Here is a 14,822-nt window from a genome sequence, read left to right as displayed (position 1 = left end):
GGGAGAACTACTTCATTGGTTGTATTGTCTGGTGTCTGTGTAGTGGGATAACTACTTCATTGGTTGTATTGTCTGGTGTCTGTGTAGTGGGAGAACTACTTCATTGGTTGTATTGTCTGGTGTCTGTGTAGTGGGAGAACTACTTCATTGGTTGTATTGTCTGGTGCCTGTGTAGTGGGAGAACGTGTAAGAGATGAGTGTCTAGCACAGGAGGCTGCTGAGGGGAGGAAGGCTCAGAATAATGGCCGGAACGGAGCATATGGAATGGCATTAAACACATGGAAACCATGTGTTTGATATACAGTATACAATATATGATACCATTTCACTGATTCTGTTCCAGCCATTACAACGAGCCCGTCCTCCCCAATTAAGGTGCCACCAACCTCCTGTGGTGTCTAGGGAAGAGAATAGCCAGACTAAAATCAAGCTTCTTGATATCTCCTACATGATCAATTAATCAACATTGATAGCCTGCTGTATATTTCTCTCTCTCTCTCTCTCTCTCTCTCTCTCTCTCTCTCTCTCTCTCTCTCTCTCTCTCTCTCTCTCTCTCTCTCTCTCTCCTACAGTTATGTCAGGAGAATGACCTTGACATGTTTCAAAGCTAAAGCTTGTCAAATCATAGATGTAATGAATGCTGATCTATGTATCTTCTTCAAAACTCTTGTCTGAAAGATGAACAGTGAAGACCGGACTCATTGTGCATCATTACAGATTCACCACACCACACCTTGCCAGATTTTCTCACTTCTCTGAACTGACTAATACCGTGGACAGGTCACACAAAGTTGGCATAACGTGTCAGATACTGTATGAATCATGCAGGCTGCATCTCAAAGGGTACACTATTTCTTATACTTTTGTCCAGAGCCCTATGGGCCCTAGTCAAAAATAGTGCACTATATAGGAAATAGGGTGCCATTTAGGACGCATCCCGCAGTAAAACCTAATTCCTCCTTAGCTTTCTCCGGTATGTGGCAGTCTCCTACCTGCTGTAGTTGGTAAGGTCCTCTGTGTAACAGTGCGATGTGGAGGAGAATACAGCAGGACTGTGTGTGTGTGTGTGTGTGTGTGTGTGCATGTGTCTGTGTCAGTCTGTGTGTGTGTCTGTCTATGGGTAATGATAATGACATCCACCTGGATCAGAGCCGTCCCCAGAAGGCTAGGGGACAGTACAGTAGTTAAGCCTTGTTGACAAGGAAAGTAACCCGCTGACAGCAGGTTAGAGTGAGAGGAAGCTGAGCGTACCACCATGGCGGTGTCACACACACACACACACACACACAGAGATGACATCAGGTGGCATGTTGTTGGATCAGAGCGAGAATGATTGAGCGGCTAAATTGAGTTTTCCTTTATAAATGCCTGTGCTTTCTACTGCCGGGTACCCAGATCTGGTTATGTGATTGTGTCCGCTGGCGCGGACTCTCCCTCTCTCTCATCCTCCTATAGAGCTCCTTTGTGAGTTCACACAGCCCTGACCTGATATATGGACTGACAAAGTGAGAGGCAATGAATTTAAAGGGGCAATCTGGGATTCAGATTGCCTGTTTAATACTACCTGGGTTGACCTATTCAGAGGCAGGAAGCCTTGATTTCCTGGCTTCTTGGAGCGAACAGCAGATGATGGCAGCTGGCTACACAAGACTAAAGATCAGCCAACTCAATAATGCTTTCTCAATCTGGTGACCAAAATATGATTTACATTGTTAATTGCATGTATACAAGATCAAGCCAAAAGACTGGTTGGAATGAATTTGCCACGGTTCACCAAGTGTTAAGAAAAGTCACCTTGCTCTCACTGGGCAAAAACTGGTTGAATCAACGTTGTTTCCATGTCATTTCAACCAAAATAATCTATGTGATGATGTTGAATCAACGTGGAAATCTGATTGGATTAGCATAGTCATCAATGTAAGGGCAATTTGTCTTTTTTTCACCCAACTTTTAACCTAAATCCAATGACATGGTGACATTTGTTGTTGATTTCAGGTTGAATTCACGTTAGTTGACAACTCAACCAAATGAAAATCAAAACTAGAGGTTGAACTGACTTCTGTGCCCAGTGGGCTGTCGTCATGCTAGCTAGTACATTAAAATTCATAAAAAATGAGGTATTTGAAAGTAGGGCAATGCTGTACATGATGGATAGAGTGCACAGACCAGCCTGATCACAAGAAATAGACTTCAATTTTCGGATGTTTGAAAAAGGTCCTGAAAATGTTGATATATGCCTTCCTTGGTGCTCACCCCAACAACAACAAAAAATATTGCCCAGCACAAAACTTGTGATGGTTGGAGCCGGAGTGCACTGCTTAGACCACCGCGCCACCGCAATTCACAATGTTGTCACAAGCCGTGAGAATACTTGATGATAGTTGATGGAAACAGCACGTTGTTTTGAATTATTTTGTTTTAAGCCTTCCCCAAACCATAACCCTAACCACTCTGCCTAAATGCCTAAACTGTTAACCTTTGAGTTGTTTCTGTTTTAACCCTGCAACCACACGGAATTAACCCTGTAACCATGCAGAATTAATGCGTCAAAAATAGACGTTCATCCATAATACATCCAATTTAGAAGGGAAACTATATGATCTTGTTGATCTGAATTGAGAGCCATTACAGAAAGTGTAGAAGTCTGTTGTTGTTTTGAATTTCAAGCAGACAGTGGGGAAGAGGGAATCTATGACAATGAAGAGGATTTACATAGTAATGACCCAGACACAGCAGAGACTGACTAGGGATAGACATTTCACAAGGGTGCACAGGTTGGTTGATTGACAGGTGGAATATTAAACAATTGGAAGAGAGAGGACCCTGTGGACTTCTGATGAGTGAAGATGTCGAGATCAAACAATGTTTTGATTGGGATTCGAAAAACAACAGACTGCTCTGTTGTTTTTTGAATCCCTTGCCCCTTTAAATAACAAATATGAAAATATAAGGATCATCTAAATTGCATAATGGGAATCAAGATAGTTGGATAGAAGGTTTAAATTTGAGGAATTATCATGTCTGCTGCTAATTATGGATCATTAATGTGTTGGGTTAATTTGAGTGTAAATTGGCAAAGTTGGAATCTGTTTGAAATGTTGTGGTGACCCAAATTAGATTTGTATGTTTTAGATCATGTTGGTAATTCAGACATGAACAAAAACAAATTTGGGCTATGATGGAGTCAGCTTACAATCTTTTTATTTTCTACTTAAGTGCAGTTTTATGTTTACAAGCTGCTCATAATGATTCTCAGTGACATCCAGGGAGGAGATGACAAGGACGCCCTTCAACAAAGTATTTGCTTTAGAACTAGACTCTTAGAAAGAAAAGGTGCTATCTAGAATGTAAAAGGGTTCTTTGGCTGTTCCCATAGAATAACCCTTTGAATAACTATTTTTGGTTCCAGGTAGAACCCTTTTGGTTCCAGGTAGAACCCTTTTGAGTTCCCAAAATAGTTATACCTAAGAGTGTATTCCCTAGTGCACTACTTTTGACCAGGGAACTTAGTAAGTAGTGCACTATATAAGGAATAAAACGTTTTTCTTTGCTGGAGTATATAATATGTATAATAATATGCCATTTAGCAGACACTTTTATCCAAAGCGACTTACAGTCATGCATGCATACATTTATTTTTTTTATTTATTTTTGTGTATGGGTGGTCACGGGGATCAAACCCACTACCTTGGCGTTACAAGCACCATGCTCTACCAGCTGAGCTACAGAGGACCACGGACCTTTGAAAACTTTATTTTAAGTGCAGACCCTCTACACAGAATCTTATGTTTCAAGAATCTATAAGGAGTTCAAGGACAACACCAATCTGAAATATCTATGATTGAACTTGACTTGGGGAATATGAAGCAATTATCCAAGTTGATTATCCATTTTGATCCAGCATTGTCCATACCGTATATAGAAATAAATATATTCATAGAGATTCAGCCTTGAATTAGGTGTCCAGATTTAGAATTCAATCCCTCACACACATACATTACCAGAATATGAAAGGCAGATGTTCTAATTATGGAGGTAAAGCTTTTTAAGACTGTACAGTACAGCTGGAATGCTATTGCAGGTGATGATGCTATGGCCTGCTTTTGTCAGGTGATGATGCCAGATACTATAATTAGAGCCAGAGAGGCTATGTCTGAAATGGAACCCTATTCCCTATATAGTGCACTACTTACTAAGTTCCCTGGTCAAAAGTAGTGCACTAGGGAATACACTCTTAGAAAAAAGGGTTCCAAAAGGGTTCTTAGGATAACCGTTTTTGGTTCCAGGTAGAACACGTTTTGGTTCCAGGTAGAGATATTTTGGGTTCCATGTAGAACCCTCTATGGAAAGGGTTCTACATGGAACTCAAAATGATTCTACCTGGAACCAAAAGGGTTCTACCTGGAACCAAAAATAGTTATTCAAAGGGTTCTCCTATGGGGACAGCCGAAGAACCCTTTTAGGTTCTAGATAGCACCTTTCTTTCTTTAAGAGTGTAGGGTGCTATTGGGGCCCCAGACTTGGCAGAGGCCTCATGTTGACAGTAAAGGAGCTGGTCTGATTGGTCCAGTATTAGGGAGTGATGATGGAGGGACCTGCAGGTAAGAATCTACTGAGGCTACATCCCGAATGGCACCCTATTCTCTATATAGTGCACTACTTTTGGCCTGAGCCTGTAGGCCTCTGGTCAAAAGTAGTGCGCTATGTAGGGAATAGGGTGCCATTTGGGGCAAAACCTAAGTCCCGTTGTGCAGCTATTTCTGTCTGCTGCTGTTTGCTGAGTGGGAGGGTATATGCTAATGTATGATGTGCGTCAGCCAGCAGTGAAGCTTCTAAAAACAGCTCTTGCACTTCGGGAAGGCACTGAGCTTTACACCCTTACCAGCCCAGTAAAAACTATGAGCAAAGTGCATACTACCGCACAACAGTACAGATAATTATGATGGAACATCTAGGATAACGTGTCTAATACGTGTGTTAAATATAGAGAAAGGCCCATATGGGATTGGTATGTTATTGATCTCAGCAACCCAGAACCAATTTTCCAGAATAGGTTTTTAAATATCTCCCAGCTTGAGTGATGAATAGATTGGAAAGGTTGGTTTGATAGATTCTGTTATGGTATGGTTAGATGGATCATTCTGCCCTGTGACGGTGTTCCAGTGTGTGTGTGTGTGTGTGTGTGTGCATGCGGGCATGTGTGTGTGTAGGTGTATGTGTGTGTGATTCTCTTCTGGTTATATGGATTCTGCCCTGTGATGGCACACGGACCAGTGGTGCTCTCAAAGTGCTTAGTGATGGGGAGAGGATGTGATATACCATCTGGACCATGTGGTCAACACATGAGTGAACACTCATCCTCATATTGATTAGTAGGCTATGGTACATAATGTAGACATCTACGCAGAATGCCGGGAGGGATCCTCTTCCTCCTCATTGCACCCTGCAGTCGTTTCTTCTAATTTCTCTTTGGATGCGTCCAAAATGGTGCCCTATTCCCTTCATAGTGCACTACTTTTGACCAAGGCCCTTAGGGCTCTTGTCAAAAGTAGTGAACTATATAGCGAATAGGGTGACATTTAGGAGACACGGTCCATGACATTTAGAAATCTCAACATGCGGCTAGTTTTTCTACATTCATTGTCGTGGGTCTTGATGGAAGTTCAAAAGGTCATACTGTGTCATCATCGTGCTCCTCTTCCTCCTCTCCTCCCTCCTTTCTCATCATCTCTCACACTGATTTGCAGTGTTCTTCTACCACACCGCTGACATTCACTCTCTCTCCTACGTACTCTCCACGGCTTCACACTTCCCTGTCACTCTCAAGGTTGTGTGCTGTGGGAAATGTCATTCCTGCCTTTTCATATGCTATAATTGGAAATGGAGAATGAGTGTAGTAATCATAATGCAATCAGAACTGCGTCTCAGTAATTAAAACATTCAAGTTTATTTTACAGAAAGAAGACATTTTCAGTTTTTTATTCTACAGTTTATTTTTATAAACTGGTTCCTCTACACATTTTGTTTACAGAATCCCCATCTCTCTCTCACTTCATGGCTCACTTGAATTGCAGGGAAAAGGAGAGGTGATGATGATGATGATGATGATGATTATTTTGTGGTAATTTACAGTGGCTTGCAAAAGTATTCCCCCCCCTTGGCATTTTTCCTATTTTGTTGCCTTACAACCGGTTTATTCCTGTTCTGTCTAAGCTAGAGTGCACCTACAACTGTAATCAATAACTACAGAGATTAAACCGTGAGTTCGGAAATCTAAACTGTTGTCGTGAGTGGTCCACGTCTCCATGTGAGTATCTTATATCCATGAGAAGAGGTCTATGCCTAAGCTAGCAAGCCTGCCTAGATGTGCCAATCTCCATCACGTGTAAATAAGAAGATAACTTCAGTAAACTAAAAGTATGACAGTATTGTACTGTACTGACCTATCACATTATCAAGTCACAATAGATAATACTCTCAAAGTATATGAGTGTTTTTTTGTTTTTAGAGGGTAGATCAGCTTTAATATTGCAGATAGATTGTGGATTCTATCAATGTAATTGTCAGCATAATTTCCAATCCCCCATAAATGTTAAATATTTTTGTAACGTATATTCCTGTGCAGAAGGTGAGTTTTAATACTGAACAGATACAAAAGAACAAACATGGGACGCGTACTGAACTTGAGAGAAAAACCAATAACACCTATGGACTGATGTGAACAGAGTGCTAAATAAAGGGTAAGTAATCAGGGAAGTGAGAAAGTTCAGGCGTGCCTAATGATGAGGCGCAGGTGTGCGTAATTAAGGTTGCCAGGTGTGCGTAATGATGGGTTGCCAGGACTGGTGGTTAGTAGACCGGCACATCGAGCGCTGGAGAGGGGGAGCGGGAGTAGACGTTACAATTTGTTTTAAATTATTATTTTCCCCTAACCCTACCACCCCTCCCCTAATTGAAGTGAACTAATGGACAACAATACGAGTTTTTGTTTGTGCATCACTAGAATGTACACTTCCTAAAAACTTGAGGATAGAGCACTGAGTGTTCCACACATTTAGCTGTGAAATGCACTTTGAGGATAAATAATACTGTAATACTGCTGACCAGCTGTTACTGATTAGGGTTTGTATGCCACCCACCAGGTTGTAGGTACCAGTAATGAGCAGGGGTGATGGATGGCGACAGACCCAATTAGAATAGAGGTAGGAAGGAACATGATGTGCTCCCTGCTTTCTCTTTACATACCAAACCTGGGTTCAAACACTATTTGAAATCTTTCAAATACTTTTAGCATTTGCTTTAGACTGCCAGATGGGCAGAGTTTGCAGTTTTGCTACTATTGTATTGGTTCCATTGCGCCAGTCAAGCCCAGGTAAAGTATTTGAAATGGTTTCCAATAGTGTTTGAACCCAGGTCTGTTATACAGTAGTCCCAGGCAGGCAGTACTCTGTGTGCACACTAGATAAGCTCCTCCATTATGGCTGGCACAGGCTCTGTGTTGTTTAGCATGCAGTCAGTTTGTCCATTGCTAATAGCACTGTCCAACATGAGCCAAGACACACACACACACACACACACACACACACACACACACACACACACACACACACACACACACACACACACACACATCCATCACCCTAACAGTACTGTCCAACATGAGCAGAGCAGCCATCACTGCACTCTGGGGGACTGACACTTTATTTGTGTGTGTGTTGGAGGGTAGGGTACAGTAGCAGCAATGACTCGGCTCTGTGACTCACTGTCCATGCCTGCCAAACGCACACTGGAGATCCAATAAACCAGGCCCGTACTCCACTTTACAGCAGGACATATAGCACACTATGTCATGCAAACCATAAAAACAGACTTCCCCAAAATGAAAATAGTATTGGAGAGAGGACAGTGATGAAAAGTAAGGGCGAATCCACGTATACTGTAGGCTGTATATATTACAGACACAGTCCATGAAAAGCTTTCATGCAAAGCTCTTTGCTTTATATATCTTTGCTTCATAAATTCTCTTTGACTAGGCAATCATGATTGTGGAGGACAACTGGTTAATGCTAAGCTATTTGCTTCATAAATGATCTTTGACTAGGTAATCAGGATTGCATTGCGGAGGACAACTTGTAATAAGAGCATAATGATAGTAGTGTGTGGGTTATTAGTACAGCTGTATCATAGAACTCAATGAGGTGAGGCGGAGGGATGCTGCAGGTCCCTGAGGCTGTAACAACTGTTGGTCTTATTGAAGTAGCATGTGTGTCTCTCTCTCTCACACACACACACACACACACAGAGAAGAATTGCACACATACAAGTACACGCACACATACACATGCACACACACTTTAACCATTGTCCGTTGTATATAGGAGAATAGGAGAATACAAGTCATGTATAATCTGACCTTGAATCCATTTACTGCCCACTATGGTAATTACCATATCGTATTACGATAAGCAGGTTTACATTATTGCTCATTACTATTCCGACCTTGCTCAAAATGCATAGCAAGATACCCATGATTCACCAGTGGGTATGTTATGAGAATCCATTTAAATATGGCATCAGAGGGCAAACTGACAATTAAAAACATTCAGCTGATGGGTCGGCCTCCAATGAGATGACATTCCTGGTGAGATAGTTATTTGCTGTTTAATGATCATGGGGATATGTTGGATGGTGAGCTGGTGGAGGAAAGGAAGTGGAGGAGGGATGGAACAGGAGAGAAGGGCTGGCGGAGAAGAGGGATGGAGGTGGAGGAAGAGATGAAGGGATGGAGGAGGAGGAGGAGGAGGAGGGCTGGAAGAGAGCGAAGGAGGAGAGATAAGAAGACATGCGTGTTGAAGCAATGAAGGACAGGAAGTAGACAGATGGAGAGGAAAGAGAGGAGAGATTCAGAGATGCAGGGGAGGAGGTAGAGAGGGAGGGATGAGAGGAGGAAGAGAGAGGAGAGGGAATAGTATCCGTATCATCAGGTGATGTTTGGCAGCATTGGCTGTGTTGCGCTGGGGGTTTAGACAGTGATTAGGCTGCAGATCATGTGTAGGCAGTTAATTGGATTACTGGAATGGCTAATTAGATCGGCCTTCTGTGATGCTGAAGAGTCACTGAGCCATATATTTTACCAGGGGTGCAACTTTGGTATTAGAAGTCGGGGGGACATTACCTTGCGGGGGGTCTGGGGGTCCTCCCCCATAATATTTTTGGTTTATCTGAAGCTCATTTCCTGCATTTCTACACAATCTAATATGACTCATGGCCCTTCTAGCCGTCTCTATTTAGAACAAGAAAAAGTAAGCAAAAATGCCCACAGTCATCAAGCTAGGTAAGAGACCATTACTAAATATGTTTAAGTGATTGAAAAGGTAATTCAATAATCAATATTGTTTTGCACCTTTAACCAATAGCTTAACAAATGAACAACTCTTACAAATAAAGTACAAAGACTTAACTTTTGATTGTCTTTTTTAAGACTTTAATTAAGACTCAAATTTCAGCCAGCCCGAGCCGCCTGGACGCCTGACCCCCACCAGTCTAGTCAATAACTCAACTCTCTCCCCAACACAATTTCCTTCCCACGTTTTTTTATGTCTCAATTATCCTCCATATAATTAATATCATAGGCCTAATAGTACTGTAGAGCTCTTTTTTTTGCACACAATATCTGCAAAAGTTCACCTTTGCGCCATTAACAGACTGGTCTTCCCTGGCTGCCTGACCCTGATGAGACCCCTGTCACCATCCGATCCTGCTCAGATGAGGCATGACAAATAATTACCTTGGTGTACATTTATACATTATATTATCCAATAATAGAATCAATGGTTCAATAATTGAAATGACCATTATTCTCAGATACCAGACTGTAGCCTACCCATCAACTCAAGATGGAACTTTGTATCCATTCACTGATTATTGTAATATACTGCAAAATTCACCTGAGCTCCATAGACTGGTCTTCCCTGGCTGTCTGACACTGCAGGGACACCTGTCACCATCTGATCCTGCTAAGACATGATGAGCATAGTGTTGTGTACTGACTGTGCACCATGACAGTGAAGCCTGTAGAGCTGTTTATATCATGTCAGTGTGAAAAGTAGGGAATTAGCTAGGGAAACTGACAGATCAATAACGTTACATTGCTATACTGACTAATAAAAACTCACATTGCGCCAAAAAAACTTCTGAATATTGGTCTTCAATCGTTTGGCCACTGGTTTCATCGTTTGATTCAGGTCTAGTGTGATTGAGACAAAAATAATAGCTAAAGTTAGTGAGCTAGTTAGCTAGCTAATGTTAGCCAACTTTTGGCTAGCTCTAGCTAATGGTACAATGGTACATCATCAAATGTACTTCTGTTCAAACAGGACAAAACAAAGGCTACAAAACCTTTCCATACACATAACAGCTGTTAGATACTGCTACCTGACAGATAGATAGCTAGAGCTGAACTGGGTGTGGCTATTACTAGCTAGCTAACTAGCTGCTAGTAGTTCATTCACTTCAGTCGAGAGGGGATGAAACATTAGCTAACATAACATGTTAATTACACTACTAGCTCAGCACTAGGAATACAACCTTTTTTCTGTCAAATAGCAGTTACCTTTCCAGCTAGATCAGTCAACTAAAGAGTAGCCAGTTTCTGCTCTACTTGCTTTTACAACTCTGAGAAAAAGTGCAACACACACAGACAGCAGTTGCCTCTGTTAGTCTCTCCCGTGTTGGTCCTATACGCAAGCCTTTCAGAAGCTTTCCCTTCACACAGCCTGTTGTGTCTGTGGTGTTCATGTGGTCCTAAAGCACACCGGTGGCGCATTTTGTATCACAGTACAATGATACAACTGGGGGGGACAAAAATACAATTTTATAATGTGACGGGGGGTCATGTCCCCCCCGTCCCCAGTGAAAGTTGCGTCCCTGCATTTTACTCCAAAATCGACCTCACTACCTCTCTCTGTATAAACCCTGGGCTATGTTCTCCTGATTCCTCTGAGTGATTGGTTGTTTCCCGAAAATTCCCAGGTTTTCTATAAATCCTTGTTGAAAGATTCCCGGAATAGGAAGGGAATAAGCATGAAATCTGGGAATCCTCCCACCAGGATTTCTGGGAAAACCTCGGAATTTTTGGAAAGTTCCCACCTTGCCAAAAAATACATTTGATATCTGATTATGAAGCAATGGCTGGTTCTAATAATAGCATCTAGAGAACATGATCAAATTCAGTGTTCACCAACCCGTCAATTGGGATCGCCAATGCTTCCTATTTATTTATTTGTTTCTTGCTGTTGACGTTAGGTGCACTTTATTCAGAAGCCCTGCCGGGAAGTCAAATGTTCCTATTTTAAACCATTTCATGTTTCTGAAGGTAGAACTCCGCCTACGTGGGAGGCCCAGACAGCAAATCAAGCCTCGCCGCTGCTCTCTCCCTCCCCTCAAACAGAACATCAGATGCAGGCCATCAATCAGTCCAGTAAAAAAAAAAATGTGGCTTGCATTTTGACTCAGAAAGTGATCTTGACTCAGAAAAGGTGACCACTGATCTAACTGCTTGTTCTTTTCACCAGAGCCATGCATTAACAAACAAGCACTTTCAGTAAATGTCAACAGGTTCCATCTTGTTCCCATTCTGGCCCATGTTTGACAAACACATCAGTCCCGGGTTCATTAGCTAATATCCATCTGTAGAATTAGATTGATATCCAACAAAAGTATAATTAATTCAATGAGTCATAGAAAAGTTTTCCTCTCTTCAAATGGAGTCGCTGGAGCATCTTCAAATGATGTTGTTTAAGAGAGAAAGCTAGAGGTCGCTTGCCTCAACAATGCCCTAGAGCAGTGGTTCCCAAACTGTGGGCTGGGACCCACTTGTGGGTCGTGGCAGGGGTCCTGGTGGGTCTCGGGATTAAACGTTTTTGTGGTGGAGAAAACTTTTTGGGGATAGAAAAACGCTTTCAGTATAAACTAGGGCTGTCTCAGACGGAAAGAAAATATGGGTCGACCGAAAGTCATCTGTTCATTCGACCAATCGATTGCTTGAAATGTTTAAACGTGTATTTTCCTTATTTAGACACACCCTATGTGTTTTTATAAAATCAACTGTGTGCATTGAGCTTGTCTGATGCTTTAAGCTTATGGTTTGATGCCTCAAGAGGGCGCCAGAGATCTAGAGAACCAGAAGAAAAAAAACTTAACCTGACCCAACTATTCTCCTCCCGCTCCTGCTGGCTTTCGCAGATTCTGCCATTACTCTCCTGAAGTTGCCGGTAATAGGCTATATGAGGAGTCGGCAACCTTTCTCATGTTGACTGCCAATTTATCTTACCATTTCTACCGATCTGCGTGCCAGTTATGGTTTTCATATGCACATTTTTGTCAAATAGTTTCATTTAATTTATAAAAATGTATTCATATCTCAAAATCATTGTCATATGGTTAATCAAAATTCTATCCAAATCTAAATGAAAATGATACAAACCTAAAAAGTAACTTCTATTGCCAACTATGTAGAAATAGCCTACATAAAGCCAACAAATATAAACATTGCAGCCTGCAGGTAGAAAATATCCTATTAAAAATAAATATCGTATATATCACACTGGCTACACATGGCCTGTCTGCAACGAACTTGAAACATTGTATCAACTATTAACTTGCATCTGGCCCAAAGCTTGCTAGCAAATTTGCAACACTGTATACAATATTCTGGGCCCTAAGTTTCCTGTGCCAGTGAGCTCGGGACAGACACAGCTGTAGGCTATTTGCGCAAGGGATAAGAAGCAGTGCTTGACTTGGGCAGGAGCTCACCGGAGCTGAGTACCGGCACCTCAAATGTTCTACTGCTTGAACTCCTGTTCTTCTTATAGAATATTAGCTAAAAAGTATTGTGGAGCTCCTGCACCTAAATATAAACAGTACCAGCAACTAAAATGAGTACCGGAGCCTATTTCAGTCGAAGTCAAGCACTGATAAGAAGCCTATTTTATGACGTTTCCACTGGATCAGAGCGTGACATTTTTCCCTTTCATGCTGAGTGGTTATCGAAAGGGAGAGAGCTGGAAAGATTTTTCAAATACCTTGAGAAACTATTGTAATTCTCAATGGATGTAAAAACAGACTTTGTTTGCTTGCTGTTTAAGGTGAAGAAAACTTTACTTTGAGAAGCTCAACAGGTGCGTGGTGGTGCGTTAAGCCAATCAGAAATATAATCACATCCCCAAATGGGCACATTTATATGCCTACATTTGCGCACAGGCCAGGTAGCCTTTAGGCCTACTTCTATGCGTGCGTGTCCTTACTCAACATTGACAGGAACGCTCCAAACAAAAGACAATGACTAAATTGACAGAACTTGTAAGTGGAATTAAATAAACCAAAACTTGTTTCTCACAAGTGTAGCATAGGTTGTGCACTCTGCAAACAATGTGTCCACTCCGACAATGAGAACAGGAAAACTGGAATAATATTGAATGCATTAAAAGAAATGACCAAAACCAGAGTAACAGACATTGTAGATTAGAAATTATAGGAATTAACGGTAAATGTACTACTGGTGATATACTGTATGTAATGGGGAATTGATATACACTAATAATCAAACGCAAACAATTCACACAATGAAGTTATGGAACAATGACTGTGCACAAATTGGCAGGAGAGAGCGCATTCTGGAGAGAGAAGTGCATTGTGCATTTGGGCGCATAGTCAACCCGACATCTGCATTGGCCATGCAGCATTTACGGTGATATGGCCTTAGCGGAAGTCAGGGCATTCATACTTCTTGCGCCTTGAGGAGCAGTGCAGAGCTGTTGTCAAGGAAGTGAGATTTTGTTTATACAGGATGTACCGCCCCCACTTCCTGTCAACCAATCATGTCAATGCGGAGCTATACAGAGCCCTCCGTATTGTTACAAAATCTAGGAGGAGCATGTCGATGTGGTACAGAGCTTGATTTGGCCTCTGCATGCCTCTGGAGGCTGCGCAATTGCGTCACCCTCCATATGGAGCCTCCAACCACATTTTCGAATCAAGCATAAATTGGCTTTTAGTTTAGGCCTCTGCACTGAGATTGGTGCAAATATATATATATATATATATATATATATATATATATATATATATATATATTTGTTACTGCTCAACTAAAACACAGTGTTGCCAACTTAGCGACTTTGTCGCTATATTTAGCAAGTATTCAGACCCCTCTAGCGACACATTTTCAAAAAATCAACTAGCGACAAATCTAGCGACTTTTTCTGGTGTTATTGGAGACTTTTGGAGATTCTGACGTGAAAGCACGTATCGTTCTTACTCTTCTCAACAAGCAGCGGGTGCTGCCGTGGGCCCCACCCCCGTCCCAAAGCACTCACTGGCGGCCCAGTCCTCGCGCAGCAGTCCCTCCCAGCTGCAGTCAGAGCAGGAGATGTTCACCCCTCCGCGTCCAGACTGCAAATGAATCGCGCATGCGGGAAGCCGCCGCTGGCTGATTCCGCCCTGGCTTACATTCAGGGCAGGGTGTAAATGTAAAATGTTCTTTGTCTAAAATAAATCACTGCACAAAAATAAATCACTGCATTTGACTCACACAGCCTCAGTCACTTACTCACCTCGTCCACTGTGTGTGTGCCTCTCTGTGACATAAGCTAAACATCTAGCTGGATAGCTCATCATCTCTCAGTCTAAACTTTACACTCAAAAATACAGAAAGGAGTGGGAATCAAACCCTGAATTCAAAGGCTGGTTGAAGCCGTTTATTGGAGATGATACACAGGGATACTTCCTGTATTGTAAAGCTGATTTCTACGCCAAACTTAGTG

Source organism: Coregonus lavaretus (genome assembly GCF_964263955.1).
Source record: "Coregonus lavaretus genome assembly, chromosome: 14".
NCBI lineage: Eukaryota > Metazoa > Chordata > Actinopteri > Salmoniformes > Salmonidae > Coregonus > Coregonus lavaretus.
This window is presented reverse-complemented; position numbering follows the sequence as displayed.